At 40.9% G+C, this 19,502-nt stretch overlaps 1 protein-coding gene across 5 annotated transcripts in view; it reads right to left on the bottom strand.

Moving 5' to 3' along the window:
- chd6 (chromodomain helicase DNA binding protein 6) overlaps window positions 1-19,502 on the bottom strand; it is a 162,258-nt gene that overhangs the window by 136,106 nt on the left and 6,650 nt on the right. Inside the window, exon 2 of one of the 5 annotated variants that reach the window (XM_031277202.2) lies at window positions 2,899-3,048. The exons of the other annotated variants lie outside the window; for them this stretch is intronic. The gene's annotated coding sequence lies outside the window, so the exon portion shown is untranslated. The remainder of the gene's footprint in view (window positions 1-2,898; window positions 3,049-19,502) is intronic. 5 annotated transcript variants of the gene reach the window in all.

The raw sequence follows: 19,502 nt of genomic DNA, 5'->3' as shown, positions 1-19,502 counted from the left end.
GCGGCACTCGGGGACAGCTTCGATATACCAGACCTATAGGATAAGATTTAACAGAACTATATTTTATATCCAAACAAACCTTAGTGATAAAGTTGAAGGTTATATTTAATATTTATATAAAACACTTAGCTGTGTGCCATTTGACAACCGGTTGCCCCCAGAGTGGAGGACCTGTATTTGGACCGGGATTGCACGGTTCCAGCGCATTGCCCTCTCTACTGGACCCAATTCAGTACATAGATCCAAGAGCACAGCTTTAGGGAATTTAAATCACCATATTAGCCAGTCATCGTCATGGTCCCTGAAGTCTGTTTCTCTCCTGATTCTTCCATTGGCGTAGTCCTCCTGCAGAGCCAGCAGTGCCATCATGCAGCATTACACACGAGGGGTCACCGCAGTATTTATATGTTTAAAACAATTTGTGATTGTTAACACCTTGCCAAAAATCACAGCATCAACTGGTGGTATCCCCAACCCAGAGATACAATTTAAAGATGAAAGTCTAATAGGCAAACACACTTTTCTTCATGCAGGTTTTGTCACAAACAGTATTAAAGTTAGGACCGATAACGAGGACATTAAGTGTAATGATTGCGCTTAACGGCTGTATTTCCAGACTTTGACATTTGATGATATATGCACAGTATTAAAGACAGATATTTAGTTATTTACACTGTGTTCTGCCATTATCTAGAATGGTAGGGTATTTGATGCTATCCTGTATTCCATGCAGTCGGGCCCTCTCCTCCTCCTGCGCTCCATAACGGACAATGTGGCGGTGAGACAACGCCGATTAAATGTTTAGAACAAATTTTTATTCAAGATTTGAGTTGGATTTTACAAGGTGTTTATGATACAATTATCACTCCGTACAAGCGCAAATAAAACTGCTGGATTTAATCTTCATGATAACGTGGATGATATGGAGTGAAGAAATGTGCGTGAGGCATCAATACTTTTATATTTATAGTTATTCCCACATTTACTTTCTGCAGTCTGACTTCAGTTCACCACCTCACCATCTGCATCGCCAATTCCCATTGTCTCCAAAATGTGCGTACGCATGGGTCAGAGTTTACGTGTTCCCACACGTCTTTGCGTGGGAAGTGGCGTACGCACATTTTCAGCCCCGTTTTGTGCGTACGCCACGTTTATAAATGAGACCCCAGCACTGTAGGCCTTCAGGCTTTCCCGTGAGTACAATGCGGTACTGATGAGATGTTGAAAATAACTTCTTAATGTCAAGTAAATTACAACATAACATGAATGCAAATGAAATCCCAGCACACCGTCAGTTTTAACATCTTAAGTCAAGTCTCATTGAGACACAGAGTACCTATCTGTCTGTCTGTGTGTGCATACCTCCACCCTTCAAACATCCATTTTCCTCAGTGTATAAGCTTCTCTACACCAGAAATAATCCTGAGTGAGCCAGTCTTTAGCCCGTTTCAATCGGTTTGATCTGCCCTTTGCAATTCCATGAAAATAAAAGACACTTTTTATCATCACTGAAAACAGTAACCCCCCCCCCCCATCCTACCAAGTACACACTGAGGATTGCTGCACTGCACAAAGTAGGTTATGAAAACTGAGCCATTCCAAACAACCAGTATTTACAGGTCCATACTTGTATTTTGGGTTTCTACAAACAGATAATTTTTCTCATACCTGTATTCACCCTTTGTCTGAAACGCTCCGTTTTAGCGCCCGTCTCTAAAAAAAAAAAATCCCTCCCAAAAAAGCCCAGTCGTCTCTGATTGGTCAGCGTTTTCGGGTCTTCCGAATCTGCGCTGTCAGAGTCCCTGCACCGTCATTGCAGCCGGGGCATGACTGCAACGGCACTTTCCACCTATACATATACACATTGTAGTTGTGACATCACAACGTACAGAAAGGCACAGTTTCTGAATACGGGCTGTGTGCATTTCTCTGTGGATTTTGATCCTTTCACCGTATTTTTATTGCGCCTCCACCTGCTTTATTATAAAAAAAATAAATAAAAAAAAGACATGGAAATCTCATTTTTTTACTATATGGGACCTTTAAGTTGCTTTAAGTGTCATCATTTCTTATATTCCTGTAGTTAATTACTTTCTGAGAATTGTGTAAATGTTTTAAATAATTTTATTTTGGAGCCATTTAAAAAACTAATGACTATTCATTATTATTTTTGACATGTTTTTATCAGGTCCTGTGTTTTTATCAGGTCCTGTAGCTTTAGAAATCTAAGCAAGGACAAACACAGTCAGGAAAGCTACAATCCAGTTAACAATAAACATTTAAACTACATGTCAGCCTTATCTAGTCAGGCAGGTCCCCATTTTTAGACAGACAGCTCACACACCTGTCTCCACCAGCCTACACACAACAGTTAATGCATCCGTCCAGGGAGGAGGTTCTCTCCTTATTTGCGCTTCCTGAGATTTCTTCCATTTGTTATCTTTTAAATAATTTTTTTTCCTGCTAACAGGGTCTAACAGAGAGTGTTGTAATCTATACAGGTTGTAAAGCCTCTTGGTTAAAATGAAAACTCTCATGTGGAGACAGTCTACAAAAGGCACCAACCAAACTTAAACACAGAGTAAATGAAAGAGACGCTACGTTCAGACTACAGGCAAATCCGATTTGTTTCTCAAATCAGATCTTTCAGACAGACTGTCTGCACTGGTACTTGCAAGGGATCACATCAAATTTGTGTGTCCAGACATCATCAACCTATCTGCATGGATTGCCCATGGGCGTAACTCTTATCTAACAGTTGGGGGGGACAACATAACATTTCTGAAGAGCAATTTTTGAAGGGGACACAAATAATACAGCCACAATTATACTTGTAGAGGATGTGTGTACACAGAGGAAAGCCTTAATACCATCATTAGTGTAGCATGGAGACTTTACCTTTGTGCAGTCACTAAGATCTGAACTAAAAACGGTGCTCCTGTCCACTGTGCTGGTGCTAGCGATATCATCTCCTTGCGCTGCTCTTTCTGGATCTGTCCCTGGTTCTGACCTTTTCTCTACTCTCACTGTCTCAGAACAGTCTGACTCCTGGAAAGGAAAAAAATGTTTTCCATACTTGTAGTAACTACCTCATCCAAACAAATAGCAATACTACTATAAAGACTTTTTTTTTTTTTAAATCACACTTGTTAAATTAGCTGATCATATGTAAATTAGTGAGCCACTGGTAAAGCTCATCTGTTAACCCTGACAGCCACACACCTCCAAAAATATGAACTAAGCTCAACACACTTACCTACCTACACCTGACTGTCCCTGGTCTCCCTGTTCCTCAGTTCTTTCTGTCTCCTTTGCCAGTGACATAGTGACGTTAGTATTTCCATAAGCACCCATTCTTATAAAGAGGTTACCAAATTGTCTTGATAGGAGGACTTATTGTACTTACTTAGCGTTTTGATGCGCTGAAAAAGGATCTTATGTCGGTTTATCTTTTCTCTGTCATCTATTTTATTTATTATTTAAATTATTATTATCATCATCTGCATAAGTAAAAAGGTACAATCCATAACCCAAGGCTACACGAGTGACGCAAAAGACACTTTGAAATCCGATTTGAGCAGCCTGAACTGTAGAAACCCGATTGGAATCGGATTATGAACCACCTCCAAATGTGGTTTGGATCTGATTTGCAAAATCAAATTTCATGTCGTTTTTTGCTGTCCAGACTTTGTAAAAATCAATCTCGATGCAATCTGGATATGCCAAAAAACGGATTTTGGCTGGCAGTCTGAATAAGGCCTACATGTTTTCCTCCTAGGGGTTTAACAAATCATTTTCCAAACTTTAATCAGTTTATTTACTTGTACCTCAAGGTGTCGGTGTCCCATCTGAACTCCAGATTCATATTTTGGCTGCTTTGTGATTTTACTGTTAGCTGTAGTATATGGGTGTAGTGCAGTGAATAAATGTCATACACGTAATAAACTTTTCTTTCCTACCTCACTGTCTCTGTAATACTGACACCTCTGTGCCTTGTTAGGGAGTGGAATGTCTCTGAATATATAGTGGGACACTCGAAAACAGGTCAGACAGTGGGACAGCAACTGGTTATACAAGGCTACCCAACCATTGAAACTTCTTTTACGCACTCACCTTTCTGCCTTAAGGCAAATACCACTAACGTCACATCAGTCCAAAACATATAGAGTATAGCCCCACATACTCAAAGGCTTCAGTTCAGACTGTATTGAACGCTGTATGCTTTTCTGCAAAGCCTCAATCGGCGTCACATGTAGGCCTGCAATTAAAAATTAGAAGAAGCTGGAACTAGGGAATGTTTGATATCATAGCTTGAACATCTACTTTAAATCAGCAACTGTTTTCATAATTGTGTGAATGCTGATTCAGCAGGTTTAAGCCCCAAAAACGCTGTCACCGTCTAAACGATCAAATATTTTTACGTTTTCACCCGCGAACGTTTCCGTGTAAACAGGGCCTTATACAAAACATGACAGCAAATTTACAACATTTTCTGGAATTACTCTTAAAATGAATATGAATCATTGTAAGGTGCAACACACACTTAGTGGCCACCTATCAAATCAGTAATAAGCATATACAGCAGTTAAATTAATACTTCTATGATCAAAACTGATTATGTTTCTGGCTCGGTTTGTCCGTTTGCCTGTTTGGCAGCAGGATTACAGAAAAACTACTGTGCCGATTTTTATGAAACTTGGTGAAAGGGTGTAGGATGGGCCAAGGAAGAACGGGGTACACCCCCCCAGGGTCCTCCAAGTTAAATTTAAGACTTTTTAAGACCTTCTTAATACCACCTACGATGAAATTGAATGCCAACTTCACAGCCATATCGTGGAAAACCAGTGTCGATTTTTAGCCGGAGAAAATATTTACCAAGTTACCTGAATTTAATAAAACATTTTATTATAATACACATTCATATTAGCGGCGATAAGGAGTTGGTCTCCGAGAAAAAATTAAGACCTTTGTAAGCAATATTCAATGCTTTTAAGTCCTTATTATTAGAATATTAAATGTAAGACTTTTTTAATACTTTTAAGACCCTGTGGGTACCCTGAAGAACCCATTACATTTTGGAGAAGATCCGAATCACAGGGCAGGGACACAAATAGTTTTTCATTGTAGTTGACATTGCGAGATAGGGCATTTGTGCTGCATTCATGTGGTGTCGGAATAACTGGAAAAATTCACACTGCATTAACATTGTGATAGGGCATTTGTGCTGCATGCATGTGGTTTCCTAATCAGTGAGCAGCAAAAGTCTGCATTGAGTCACATGTTTTTCCAGTTCGCATCTTGACCATCTTACATAGGTTCTACTTGGGCGCACCGCCCAGGTAGATAAAATCCAAATTAAATTTTCTATGGATATTCTAGGGTATACTGTGTTGCCTATTTTGTACTTCACAACATTTTCCAGATATCTAAAACATTATGCAACCCCTTTTTGGTTGCAATCTCTAGTCCAGGGATCTTCAACAGGGGGTCCTCAGAGTCACTGCAGGGGGGGCCTCCAAATTATTGTTAATTTTTGAAAGTTTTTTCAAAAATTAAAAAGTCTTAACATGATTCCAACATATTAGTAAATATAAATCCCCACTGATGATAGGCTTACTGGCCAATAGGTGATGTAGTCACTAAGGTAGCCATCCACAGATACAGCTCATCCCAAAGGATTGACTGTTCCACGTGTGTTTAACATTAAAACAGGATTTAAAAAAAAATGGTTAGGCTATTTGAATAGCTTAGTATTCTATGCAAAAAGGGTATCTGTAAATGCTCTAGGCTGCCCTAAAAGTTATTGTAAGACTAGATTAATATGTAACTTCATTTTATACAATGTATGTAGTAGGGGGTCCCTGATCCGTCTCTTTCAGTTAAGGGGTCCTTGGTTTAAAAAACGTTGAAGACCCCTGCTCTAGTCAATTCTCAGGGATTTTGTCGAGAACATTCATGTCGACGCATTTTAAGAGTGCAAACTCTTCCAGGCAGGACAACAAGGATAACCGAAGCATCTTTGTTTCAGATGGATTGTGCGCTTTACGGGGAACATTCAACTAAGACAGACTCATTTTGCAGCTGTTTTAACGAGCTCTGCAGTACACACTGGCAGTAAGTAAAGTATGTGAACAACACAACGGCACACAAAGTGCTGCTTAAACACGAGAGAACAGTCGTCAGAAAGCAGGTGTGTGCACGTTTTGTATGCTTTTAATGCAAGCGTAGCATTTCAGTCGTCTGTGCTTAGGTTGACTTTTAATCCAGGTAAGAAGTTTATTTGGAGGTTTTATTACTGGTTTTCTTTTTTTTAAGATTTTTTTGGGCTTTTCCGCCTTTAATGGACAGGACAGCTAGGTGAGATTGGGGGGGGGGAAAGGGGGAAGACATGCAGGAAATCGTCACAGGTCGGAATCGAACCCTGGACCTCTGCGTCAAGGCATAAACCTCTCAGTATATGTGCGCCTGCTCTACCCACTGAACCAACCCGGCCACAGCATATCAGTTTTACACAAGTTAAGTAGTAGTGGTGTAATGACACTGATAACGATCGATCTGGATCGATATATTGATTCAGTGAGCAACGATCCAATATCATCAATGCAAAGTAAAATTATCATCAACAAAAAATTTTAGATAGTGCAGATCGAAAGAAAAGGGGGGATGACGAGCAGCAAAGGGCTGCAGGTTCATGTCATCTTTAAGATGTGCCTTTATTTTGAAAGGTCTTGAACTTTATATGTATTCTTTTTATTAAAAAGTATTTTTATTTTTTTCATTTAAAAAGGCTGGAATAGCTCAGTAATAAAATTGTTAAATCATATTTTTGCGAGTTGATATAAATGGAAGTGAATGTGTTAAATGGGCACATGATATGGTCTCATATCGATCACACTGTATTGTTGTCTAAAGAATTCATATAATATCGTATTATGATCAAATTTGTGATATACCGCCTATTAAGTCAGGTGAATATCTGCAGGTATATATGGAAGTTTGGATAAACAAAAAGCTTAATGCCCACTCCCTCCATCATTCATTTAAAGCTTTAGTGTGTAACTTTTTGATATTAATAAACGTCCGTTACATTCAAGCCATTGCCAAATGAGTTGCTACAAAGCTAATTAAGACTATCAGCTCCACACAACTCTCTCTGTATTTCTCAGCATGGCTGTGTTCAGAAGATTGGTGTCGTCCGGTGACTTTCCCGCGCAGAAACTCGAGTGAAGATAACGACCTCTTCTGAAGAGTCCATCATGTTTTTTTAATCCTCCGTGTCCTCCTTGGCTACTAGCAACTGTGTGGAGGAGGGGGGGGGGGGGGGGATCACAGAAGGCTTGTATCATGTGGAAGCGCCGACAGTTTTGTTGTCATTACTTAGAATTCCTCATGGGGGGCGACAGAAACTACACACTATAGCTTTAACTTTCTCATGTCTCGTGTTTTTCCCTGGGTTTGTCAAAGAGGCAGAGGGGTTTAGGGGTCTTTCCTCAAGAAAATGTGATGATTTTCAATAAAAAGATCATGCAATTTGACATAATTTTGGACCATTATTATCACCATATCTGTGTCTAAAACTTTGGAAAAGCTAGAGCAGAAAAGCTTAAAGTGCCCATATTATGAAAAAAACACTTTTTCTGGGATTTGGGGTGTTATGTTGTGTCTCAGGTGCCTCCATACACATACAAACTTTGAAAAAAATCCATCCATGCTGTTTAGAGTGAGATACAGTTTCTGAATGTGTCCTGCCTTCAGTCTCTGGGTGAGCTGTTCAAAATCGGCACGGCTTGTGACGTCACAAGCCGAAACGAGCAGGCTAACCGCAACCATTAGCTCGTAGCGTTAGCATGCTAACGCTAATGCTAACGCTAGCATGCTAACGCTAGCATGCTACCTCGTTCTCAGTAGCAAAGCACTGCTACAACACACACAAGTTCACCATAATCTACAAAAGAACTACTTACATGTGCGCCCTCATTTAGAAGTCTCCCAGCTAATCCTGCCTTGTAACTGACCGAAGTCAGCCTTTCTTTTACTGTCTATGGAGCTAGCTAGCTGACATGATCTACATCTGAGCTACTGGGCATGTGCAGTGCAATCAAAGATAGTACAGAAGAAGAAGAAGAAAAGAGGTCTCACTCTGTAGCTAAAACAGAGACCAGCTGAAAAGAGGATCTGCAGCAGTGAGAGAGAGCGGTGCAGTACAACAAAAATATGGTGTTTTTTGAAAATTAAACCATGTAAACCTATTCTGGTACAACCTTAAAATACAATTATGAACCTGAAAATGAGCATAATATGGCTGCTTTAAAGACTAAACTTGTTAAAGAAGTCCACCTACAATCAATGGATCAATGGATGGTTTGATGCTTTTTTAAACATTTTTGGCGCTTTTTCCCCGCATTTCACATTCATTTAGCTTAGGTGCTGCCAAAAAACAGCTCGGGTGCTGCACCTAATTGTATAACGTTAGGAAAACCCTGAGCAGATGCTCCGCATTTACACTGCATACATGACATCCAGCAGACTCGTCCTTTCGCTGCTTAACACATGGATGATGCTCTGCAGCAGCAGCAGTCTCACTGTACCATCAAGGATAACTGCAGCATCTGCACAGAAGTGACATCTTTAAAAGTGACACTTAATCCTCCTTACACTAGAAATACTGTGTTTTCTGTCAATACAATTGTTTAATTGCAAGTGAAGGAGACAGTCTGTCTGTGAGTGTCAATTATTATTTTTCCTCATACACACCGGTCATGAAGGCCAGCAAACACACAGAAGGGGAGCACACATACTTAAAAATGCAGCTGTATATTTTTTTTCAACCAGGGAAAGAAACCCTGTCATTGCATTTTATTTTCAAATCACAGTCTGTTTTAATAAAAGTGCTTGTGACATCTCACACGTGGCTTTGACTTACAAAACAGACTGATCACACGAAGTGGCGTATGTATGACACGCCAATTCGTATGCCGTTTTTGCGTGTTATCAAGACGCGTAATCGTTTTTTAGGGTGTTTATCAACGCCGTTTGGCCTCCATTGACCTACATTACATGTGAATTATCGCCGTAGCAAGTAGTATGAAAGGACGGAGGTTGACTGGGGTGGCGGATGGGTAAAACACAGGACTTTCACCCAGGAGAGCCGGGATCGCGTCCCGCGTGTGGTGTTTTTAAAACACCACACGTTTTTTTCCCTAAGAGTGTGATGTTGGTGACCGTCGTGTTTTTGTCATTTTTTAGTGTTACTAAAGCCTTCCCCAATGTTCTTTCCCTAAACCCAACTTTTTTTCTTTTTTTTAAACACGCGTGCGACGTTGTTCTCGCGGTAGCACGGCACGTTCTCGCGATAACACGGCACGTGGCTATGCCACGTGGTGTGTATGTTTACATCCGCTGTATACAGTGCAGACATACACGTGGATAGCTCAAAATGCGTACAGATAACACGCCATTTGGCTTTAGGAAAGTGGTGTGTATGTTTACGCAAAGTCATGATGCCATGTTGTACAAAAGAACTTTGTAGAAAATACCCAGATATTTATCGTGTATCGCCATTCGGCAGAAAAATACTGAGATATGATTTTTGGTCCAGATCGCCCAGCCCTACAATCCACATAGAAAAGGTCCATTTTCATTCCAGCTCAGAAATTCACTACATCTGGAATCAGTGTTTTATTGCCCTCTAAAATCGGTACCGAAAATCCCACATCGGTCAGGCTCTACTAACAACACTAACGCCAACCCTTATCATCCAAAGCCATCAGATTAGCCCTCATATTGACAGACTGCCAAGTGATCTGTGGGAAACGCAGGGCAGAAAACATCACAGCAACAAATGCACATATGGTGACTAAAACAAGCTAGAACGTGCGCTCAGTTAATTGCTTTGGGGTATGTGGGACACTGTGCACCCCGAGGCCCACCAACACTGGAGCTCTACTCTGTGAGGCACCGCCTGTGTGATGCATTTCGTCTGTCACGTGGGAGGACGCGTCATGCTGAGGGCACGGAGTGAGACTGAACACAGAGGGAGAGTAAACCAGTATGGAAACAGGACAATACAGCATCATAGCCTCGTCACTTCGTCTCCTGTTGCCATAGAGACACTGAAAGACACTGTGCAATTTGTCAATCAAGCAATCCGTTGAATGTGTGTATAAATGAGTTTGTGTAAAATATAATATTAATATAAAACAAAGAGATACTCACACACAATCACAAATCTATTCTATTTCATTTATTATGTGTGGGTAGGGCTGGGTACCGAATTCAATACTTTTTAGGAACCGATCGAATTGCCTCTAAAGTAACGAGAATCGAAAAATGCTTCTACCAAGATCTAATAATGCTGCTGATTGGCTGTCTAACATTACATGTCGCAGGAAAAATTCTACGTTACACAGAGACGATGCTTACGTAGTAGGAGCTACGGTTATAAAAAAAAAAAAAAAGATTTGTGCCGTAATGTTAAAATGGATTTTATAAAATTGGTATCAAAAAAAGGATCGTTCAGGAACCGGTATCAAAGTCTAGGGCTGTCCTCGACTAAAGAAATTCTCGACTAACACTTATATGATTTTGTCGATTAATCGATTAGTTGATGTAATCGACAGAGCTGTGCTCTTTGAGAGGTGATTAAGACTAGAAAAGCACAATATAAATGTAGTTAATGAACCATCTGTAAAACTGAGTTTCTCCACAATTAATCCTGCAAAAGCACCACTTTAAATCTTGTGTTTACCAGAAATGTGCTCATAAGTTTCTTGGAAATGAGTAATTAAGCATGAATAAGCATAAAAAATGACTCATCAACTAAAGAAATCTTAGTCGACTAAGACCAAAACGACCGATTAGTCGACTAATCGACTAAGAGGTGGCAGCCCTATCAAAGTCATTGTATTGGTATCTGTACCGCTAGCGAAAATGTTTGACCGATACCCAACCCTATGTGTGGGTTTGTAAGGCAACTGTCAAAAAATAGTATCCTGAATTACAATTTTTTTCCTTTCTCCATTTCTATATTGATGTTCCGTTAAGCTTGTTGGCATAGCTTTAGCCCTTCTTTCCTCATGCGTTCGCTGTTAATTGCTTCCATGTCTTTGTTTGACTTCACTGTCAAGCATTTGTTTTTCTTCAGGAAAGCTAATTAAAGTGCTAATATGATAACATCATGCAAGTAATACTTAAGTGAATAAACTGCTTCAGTTGCGAGTACAGACAGAGTGCAACGGTATTTTAATTCTCGCTCTCTGTCAATAGAGTGTTGTTGTCGCATGCACATGTGGCTCTAGTCATTTTCAGGTGTGAAAGTTTCTCACGGTTTCTGTAAACAGAGTGTGATTTGACATTAATAGAACATTTCTAGGGGGTCACTGCTCCATCCAAAGAGAGCGACAAAGAATACTGGGAAAACCTTACCCCGTACACCCTTTCTACAAACTCAGGAAATTAGGGGTGGATGATAATGGACTAAATTAATGTCACTATTATTTATGAAAAAAAAATAAATAGCGTGGCCGGGTTGGGTCAGTGGGTAGAGCAGGCGCACATATACTTGGAGGTTTATGCCTCAACGCAGTGGTCCAGGGTTTGAAATCGACCTGTGAGGATTTCCTGCATGTCTTCCCCCCCCTCTCTCACCTAGCTGTCCTGTCAAATAAAGGCGGAAAAGCCCAAAAAAAAAAAAAAAAAAAAAAAATTATATATATATATATATATATATATATATATATATATATATATAGAGAGAGAGAGAGAGAGAGCGAGTCACAACTGCATTATCATGATATTGATGTACTGCATTTTAAAAATTATAATTCTCTATTCATCTACTTATTCAATCCAATAGTTTCTGTAGCCTACATAAATGTGTTTTTCATGTCAACATAAAGTATATGTTTAACTCAAAAAAAAAAATCATGCTAATAATAATAATAATAATAATAATAATAATAATAGTTGAGTTTTTTTTTTGTTTTTTTTTATAGACTATTTTTGGGGCATTTTAAGCCTTTATTTGTATAGGACAGCGTAGACTTGAAAGGGGAGAGAGGGGTGGAATGACATGCAGCAAAGGGCCGCAGGTTGGAGTCAAACACCTCTATATATGGGCGCCCGCTCTACCAGGTGAGCCACCCAGGCGCCCAATAGTTTAGTGTTCTATGCAAAAAAAAGGTATGTGTAAAAGGTTTTAGGCCGCCCTACAGGTTAATGTAGTCCCAGTTTAATATGCAACTTCATTTTATACCATATATGTAGTAGGAAGTCCCTGCTCCGTCCCTGGCTTAAAAACGTTGAAGACCCCTGTTCTAAGCCATTCAGTCAGTACCCCAGGTGATACAGGAGAATAGAGGATGGATACCCGACCCGAGCCCGACGGTACCCGCCGGGCCAGGCCGGGTTTGGACAGATATTTAGAAATGATGTTCGGGTTCGGGTTGTGCTCGGTCACATCAGCGCGATAAGGCATTGAACATTTTAAATTTAAAACAGCTTATTATGTAGGTGTGCGCCTGTGTTAACGTGTGCTTGTTGCCCCGTGTGCGCTGATGCGCTCATCTGTTGACATTTACGAATGCCTTCCTATAGTTGCTTAATAAAAGCGGGGTTTCCACACAAACAAACGTACATGCGTCATTAGTATGAGAAAAAAAAACGAGATTTTAACCGGGTCGGGCTCGGATCGGGCTCGGACATAAATATCTTAATGCCTGTCGGGCTCAGGTCAGGTTCGGTTGCTGCTCTGTCGGACGCGGGCCGGGCTCGGACAGAAAAACGCAGCCCGATCCGCACTATACAGGAGAATAGGGATGTAACGAGAACCGGTACCAACTCAGTACCAAAATTCTGAAAACGTGACGGTACTCATTTTTCTACAGTACCGTAAGTACCGGGGGGATCCTTCCGGACCTGACGGGGGCAGTGTATACACCTAACGTTACAAATGTTCTAGACTGCCGCTAAATGCCAAAGAAGAAAGCCGACCAGCACGGAAAAACTGTGAAAAGCCTCTCATCTCCGTGCACGGTGCTCACTAACCACTTAACCATTCAGCTTCTGGCTTTACCGTACATCTACGGCGGCGGCTTTCACGACTTCACCTGGAACTCCCAAACCACAAGTGAGTATGTTTCTCTCTGCCGTTGTCTGTCACAGCCTACCGTTAGCTCAGATAGCTGACATTAGCTAACTTGAGCACTTGTTGTAGCGGACCTCTATAACGTCAGTTAACTTTAACCAGAGAGAAACAGACGTAACTAATTTAATGCTTGCTGTCTGGGAGTTCCGGGTGAACTCATGGAAGACGTTACCGTACGCTGGCAGTGTGGTGATGGCGAGCTCCAAAGCAGTGGGCTGTGAGTCCAAAAGACTCACGGTTTCTCCAGATTACATTGAAATCCTGCTCTCCCCCTCCACTCAAACCCCTCCATTCCACACCAAAACAGAAAGTTGAAACTAAAGAAAAACATTGAGACTGAAAGAAGAGTGACATGACAACCCCCACACCCCCACCAAATGTTTAAATAAATGAATTCATGTTTAAGTAGTATTATATTTTTATACACCGTGGTATTGACTTTGGTATCGAGTATCATGTACTTTTGTTGGTTTCGGTACCAACTATCTTTGGTATCGTGACATCCCTACAGGAGAACAAAACTTCCTCACCAACATTACAAATAACTGACAGTGAGAGCCCTAATGCCCCGACAGTGAATTTACAAAAAATACTCCCGTGGCCTTAAAGTACTGTATGTATGACAGAAGTGTAAGAAAAGGGAAATAGCAAGGTAAAGGATGTTCTCCTTGAAACCCCCACAAAAAAAAGATAGTTAAATCTAAGTGAGAAAGACAGCATGTGGAGGCTTTTATCGAGCTTGGTGCCGAGTTGGTATATCCCGAGACACCGGTCACCCATGAATATTAATGGAAGAGCATGCAGTTTTCAGAAATGAAACAACCGTCTGCTGCTCACTCATTTCGCAGACTTATGTGGCAGAAGTGGCACACACAAACGCACCAGGGTTCCCTTTATCCGGTAATTGCCGTTCTTTAACCAAGAAAAATCTGTTGGTAGACATGTTTAAATCTCACCGGTCATAAATCCATCGGTGAAAATAACTTGAGATCTCATCACTGTGATGACCTCGTTGCCACTAACTTTTATAAGGCCTCGCTTAAGAATGACATTGCATGTCACAATGAGATTACCTGTCTGAAAATCTCCGTACTGCGAGGCCATCGGCAATGTAACCCCAAGATTCCACCGCGTGCAGCTTCGCTGTGTTCTGGCTACGCCACAGCCACCAGAGCTCTAGGCAGTATTCCACAAACCCCCCCCGATTCATTTGCCCTTTTAGTTTAACATTCTACTAAAACAGTGAACAGTAGTCATTAATATGTCGGGACTACTGAAGTATGGGTTTACTAACTCCGAACGCGGACTATGAAAGAACAGCAACGGAGATGTAGGAGTTAATGGAAGCAGGAGTTTAAGTGGCTAGAAAATTAAACGGTTTTCTACTGCTTTTTGCAAAAAAAGATAGACTGTAAACTAAGAGAACATATGGACAATGTTTACAAAGAACACAAGTTTCTATTTAAACAAATAATTATATATTTTTATTCCGTTAGTCTTCATTTACTGAAGTGCCACAATTATGCGTTAAATTGCCTTCGGTGTATATTTTATTTAAGTTTACATTTGGGCCACCAAAAATGTACTTTTGCCACCAAATTTAGGGGCTTGGCGGCCCGTGGGGCCAGTGTTTAAAATAACTTCAAGTTGCAGATAAAACAAATGTCATTTTTGGTTATTTCTACACTGTGTGTGTGTGTGTGTGTATGTGTGTATATATATATATATATATATATATATATATATATATATATATATATATATATATATATATATATATATATATATATATATAGCAGTTGTAAGTATTACCAGTGAAATCCCTTCTAGAATAAAACAACCTTCAGGATTTATTCTTATCACCTGAAAAATTGGGTGCCGTGCCACAACAGACTTTACTGTGCAGCCACAGACAGAAATCCTTCTCGGACGTCTCGGGCGGAGAGAGCCGTTCTCTTTTCAATGACCTTATTCCCTTGGCTCACCCCCTTGCCCTTGCACAAAAGAGCCCAACGGTTTGTGCGTCTGAGAATCATCAGGAGACTAATCACTTGAGGGACAAGGAGGAGCAGCCGGCTGTGCTAAATCAGAACCAAATTCGGCCCTGTGTTTCCACGCACAAAGAGAGGGGAGTGCGTCTTTAAAATGGGACACAGCTCCTCCTCGCGCCGTCCCTGCTTCAACTCTACAAGCTCCCACGAGGGACCAAACAAAGGAGCGGACAGCGTTGTCAGTGGCAGCCTGGCCTGGGCTACAACACAGTGACACGCTCACGTTAATTAGGCAAATCACTAATCGCGTCCAAATCTCAAACTCTGCAACATCTCCTGATGACACATAAACCCTTTTTTCCCCCCTCATGCCGAGCATCCAGCTGACCTAGTCCGCTGCTACTGTGGCATTGACATACATACACTACTGCAGGGGTCATCAACTACGTTTTTCAAAGAGCCAGAATTTTTTTAAGCAGACACTCTGGTTGCCAGACTTACAAATAAATATGTAATAAAAATGTATTTATACCTAATACGCCTATCCTTGTTTGAAATTTTCACTTTCTTACTGAATGAATGCTATATTTTTTTACATGTATAAGTGTGAACAGACTCCTAAAAAACATGGAAACTCCATAATGATAACTAGGCTACTTAACTAGAAAATGATCTCAGATTTGGAGGCAGTTGACTGAGGGGTGATGGTTAAAGTGTGTGATTATGGAAACGTAGTATACAGTGTCCCAATTGGTGGAAAACGCTTGCAGGAAGAAAGGCCTGTCACTGTCAAAGAGCCTGAAGCGAAAAGTTGACGTGGAAAACCGCTGCTTTAATGAAGAATGGACTGATGGCCCAAGACAAATTTCCACCAAGGTGGACAATAAAGTCTAATCTAATCTCTAACAAATCTGATAAGTAACCTACGCATCCGTTTTGCCGACTAGGCGCTATACCTGTATGCCTCATTTGCAATGAAACGATCTCTGTTGCAAAATAATACAACCAGCATCATCATCAAAAATGATAATGTGTTGGACGCCTGGGTAGCTCACCTGGTAGAGCAGGCGCCCATATATAGAGGTTTGCTCCCTGACGCAGTGACCAGGTTCGACTCCGCCCTGTGGCCCTTTGCTGCATGTCATTCCCCATCCACACTGATTTCATGGAATTATGCCAATTCGGCGTGTTATCAAGATGCATACTCGCTTTTTAGTGTGTTCATCAACGGCGTTTGGCCTCTAACATTACCTTGCGATTGCATGTGAATTTACGCCGTAGGGAGTAGTATGAAAAGGTGAAAATCCGCATAGGGAGGTTGGTCGGTGTGGCAGTTGAGTAAAACACAGGACTTTCACCCAGGAGAGCGGGGATCGCGTGTGGAGTTTCCTCGCTCTGTTGTTTGTGTAAAGCCAACCCCGTTCTTCTTTTCCTAAACCCAACCGGTTTTTCTTTTCCTAAACTCAACCGTAGCGTTCTTCTCGCGATAACACCGCAAGACGGGGATAACACGCCACATGGCGTGTATGTTTACATCCGCTGAATACAGCGTAGCCATACACACGGATAGCTCAAAATGCGTACAGATAACACATGTTTACGCAAAGTCATGATACCACGTTGCCCCATCTCTCTCCCACTTTCATGTCTTCAGCTGTCCTATCTGAGAAAAGGTCTAAAAATGCCCAAAAAAAAAAAAAAAAAGATAATGTGGCTATTAAGTAGCCACAATTTAACGGACTCCTCTAATGATGAAGCTCAACCAAAGAAGACACAACAAAGACTCAAGGTCCAACCTCCACTACTATTCAAAACTTTTTGTAAGAACAGATAACGTCTTATCTCTACTAGACTTATAGTTTTATGTAGATGTACAGCTGCCTTCTCAGCCTAAAACACACAAGTTTTAATGAGGAGTAAAAAGAGGAAAGCGTTCTATCCCAACTAATTCAGACACTGATTGACACTAATTAAGACACTACACTAAGATTCATCCAGTCTGCTTAAAAAATTATTTCTTCCGCCTCCACTCACAGAAGGGACAAATTGAAGATGGGGGGGGGGGGGAATAACACACATACATCTTAACAGCAGCGAGTGTGTAAAAAGTTTTCTCCTCTCTCAGCCCACTGGATTCTTTTGATAGAAAACATCACAGTCTGTCTGGGTGAAACATGCCGTGTGAACCTTGGGTCATCATTTTACAGTATTCCTAGGTATTAAAGCGGCCATGTTATGCTCATTTTCAGGTTCATAATTGTAATTTGAGATTGTATCAGAATAGGTTTACATGGTTTAATTTTCAAAAAACACCATCTTTTTGTTGTACTGCACATTGCTGCAGCTCCTCTTTTCACCCTGTGTTCAGGTCTCTGTTTTAGCTACAGTCTTTGTTGGCAGTCGCACATGAGCAGTAGCTAGGTAAGGATCACATGAGCTAGCTAGCTGTTTCTCCAACTTCGGCACGTACAAGGCAGGATTAGCCGGGAGACTTCTTCTAAACGAGGGCTCACTTCCAACTTTGCGTGGAATACCTGCAGAACAGGGACATGCAAGTAGTTCTATACAATTTATTTTGTAGATTAGGGTGAATTTGTGTGTGTTGTAGCAGTGTTTTGCCATTGAGAACGAGCTAGCATGCTAGTGCTAGCATGCTAACGGTTAGCCCCCTAGCCAGCTCGTTTCGGCTAGTTACGTAGAAAGTCGTGCAGATTTTGAACAGCTCACCCAGAGACTGAAGGCAGGACACATTCAGAAACCTGTATCTCACTCTAAACAGCATGGATGTTGTTTTTTTCCTAAGTTTGTATGCGTGTGATAAAATAACACCCCAAATCCCAGAAAAAGTGATTTTTTCATAATATGGATACTTAAAAGTTGCCCACAATCACCTGCAAACCTGCATTAAAATGATGGTGCTTACAAGGGAATGCATGATGCTGCCTTCATCGGGAAACTAAAACGTTTGCATAACTTCACCACACACACATGCACCCATTCATTTGTCTGTCAAGCAGTTATTTATGAAGTGCTATATAAATAAATTGTATTATTATTAGCTACCGTATTTTCCGGACTATAAGTCGCACTTTTTTTCATACTTTGGCTGGTCCTGCGACTTATAGTCAGGTGCGACTTATATATCAAAATATTTATAATTTCACGTTTTTAAATGTTATTTCATGCTAAAAACATTACCGTCTAAAGCCGCCAGAGGGCGCTCTAGGCTTGTGACAACTATATGCTGCTCCTAAAGACAACTGAGAAAGAAAAGAAACTGCAGGTGACTGCAGGTAGTAAAATATGCAGCCGAAAACGGTAATCGAGCAGCAGAAAGAAAGTTTGGAGTGAGAGAGAAACTTGTGAGGGACTGGCGAAAAGGTGACTCTTACTGCAATGAAGAAAACAAAGAAAGCTAGCCGCGCGCTGAAAGCAAGATGGCCAGAGCTGGAGGAACGAGTCCACAGATGGGTGCTTGAACAGCGTGCTGCTGGGAGAGGCTCGTCAACGGTGCAGTTACGTTTCCACGCCCTGGTAGTTGTTTTGTATTCTGTTGTATAGTTGAATAACTGTTAATGTGTTACGTTAACATACCGGACACCTACCGTATTCAGCCCCTTGTTCTGTGTGCTACTGTGTAGTTGAATAACTTGCCTTTCCAGATTAAATGTCTGTTCTTGATCTTGGATTTTGTGAAATCAATTTCTAAATAAATGCGACTTATAGTCCAGTGCGACTTATATATGTTTTTTTCCTCTTCATGACGCATTTTTTGACTGATGCGACTTATATTCCGGAGCGACTTATAGTCCGGAAAATACGGTACTTTTGTAGCTTAATTCCGAAAGACTGTATCCCTCTATGATTACAGTGATGTTAGACAAACTAGAGCAGTTGTTCAATGTTCTGGTTGTATCAAACTCAAGGCCCGCGGGCCAAATCCGGCCCCTCGCAAATTTTGATCCGGCCCGCATATCAATTTAGGTTCACAATGCATTTTGGCCCGCCTAGTTGTGCGCCAAACCAAAAGGATGGGAAATGTTTTTTAAAAAACTGCAAATTTACGACACTCAAAGCAGAATTTGACTCGGACATTCCCACAGAACTGGAGAGTTTGCATATTCAGGCTGTAGCCTGCTGTAGCCTAATTTTAAAGAATGTAATCATTGTTTTGATGGATTTGCTAAACTCTATGATGGCTATGGAACCTTTTCGCTGACTTTTTCGGGGCTTTATTTCAAACAAACTGCAAGTGAGAAGGCTTTATGAGACATGCAATAATACAGTCACAAATAGCTTACTTTTTCAAATTCAATAAAAGCATGTCACTTACTGTAACTATACTTGTCTGGCCCTTTATGTGATGC

Source organism: Sander lucioperca, chromosome 6, assembly GCF_008315115.2.
Source record: "Sander lucioperca isolate FBNREF2018 chromosome 6, SLUC_FBN_1.2, whole genome shotgun sequence".
Lineage (NCBI taxonomy): Eukaryota > Metazoa > Chordata > Actinopteri > Perciformes > Percidae > Sander > Sander lucioperca.
This window is presented reverse-complemented; position numbering and strand designations above follow the sequence as displayed.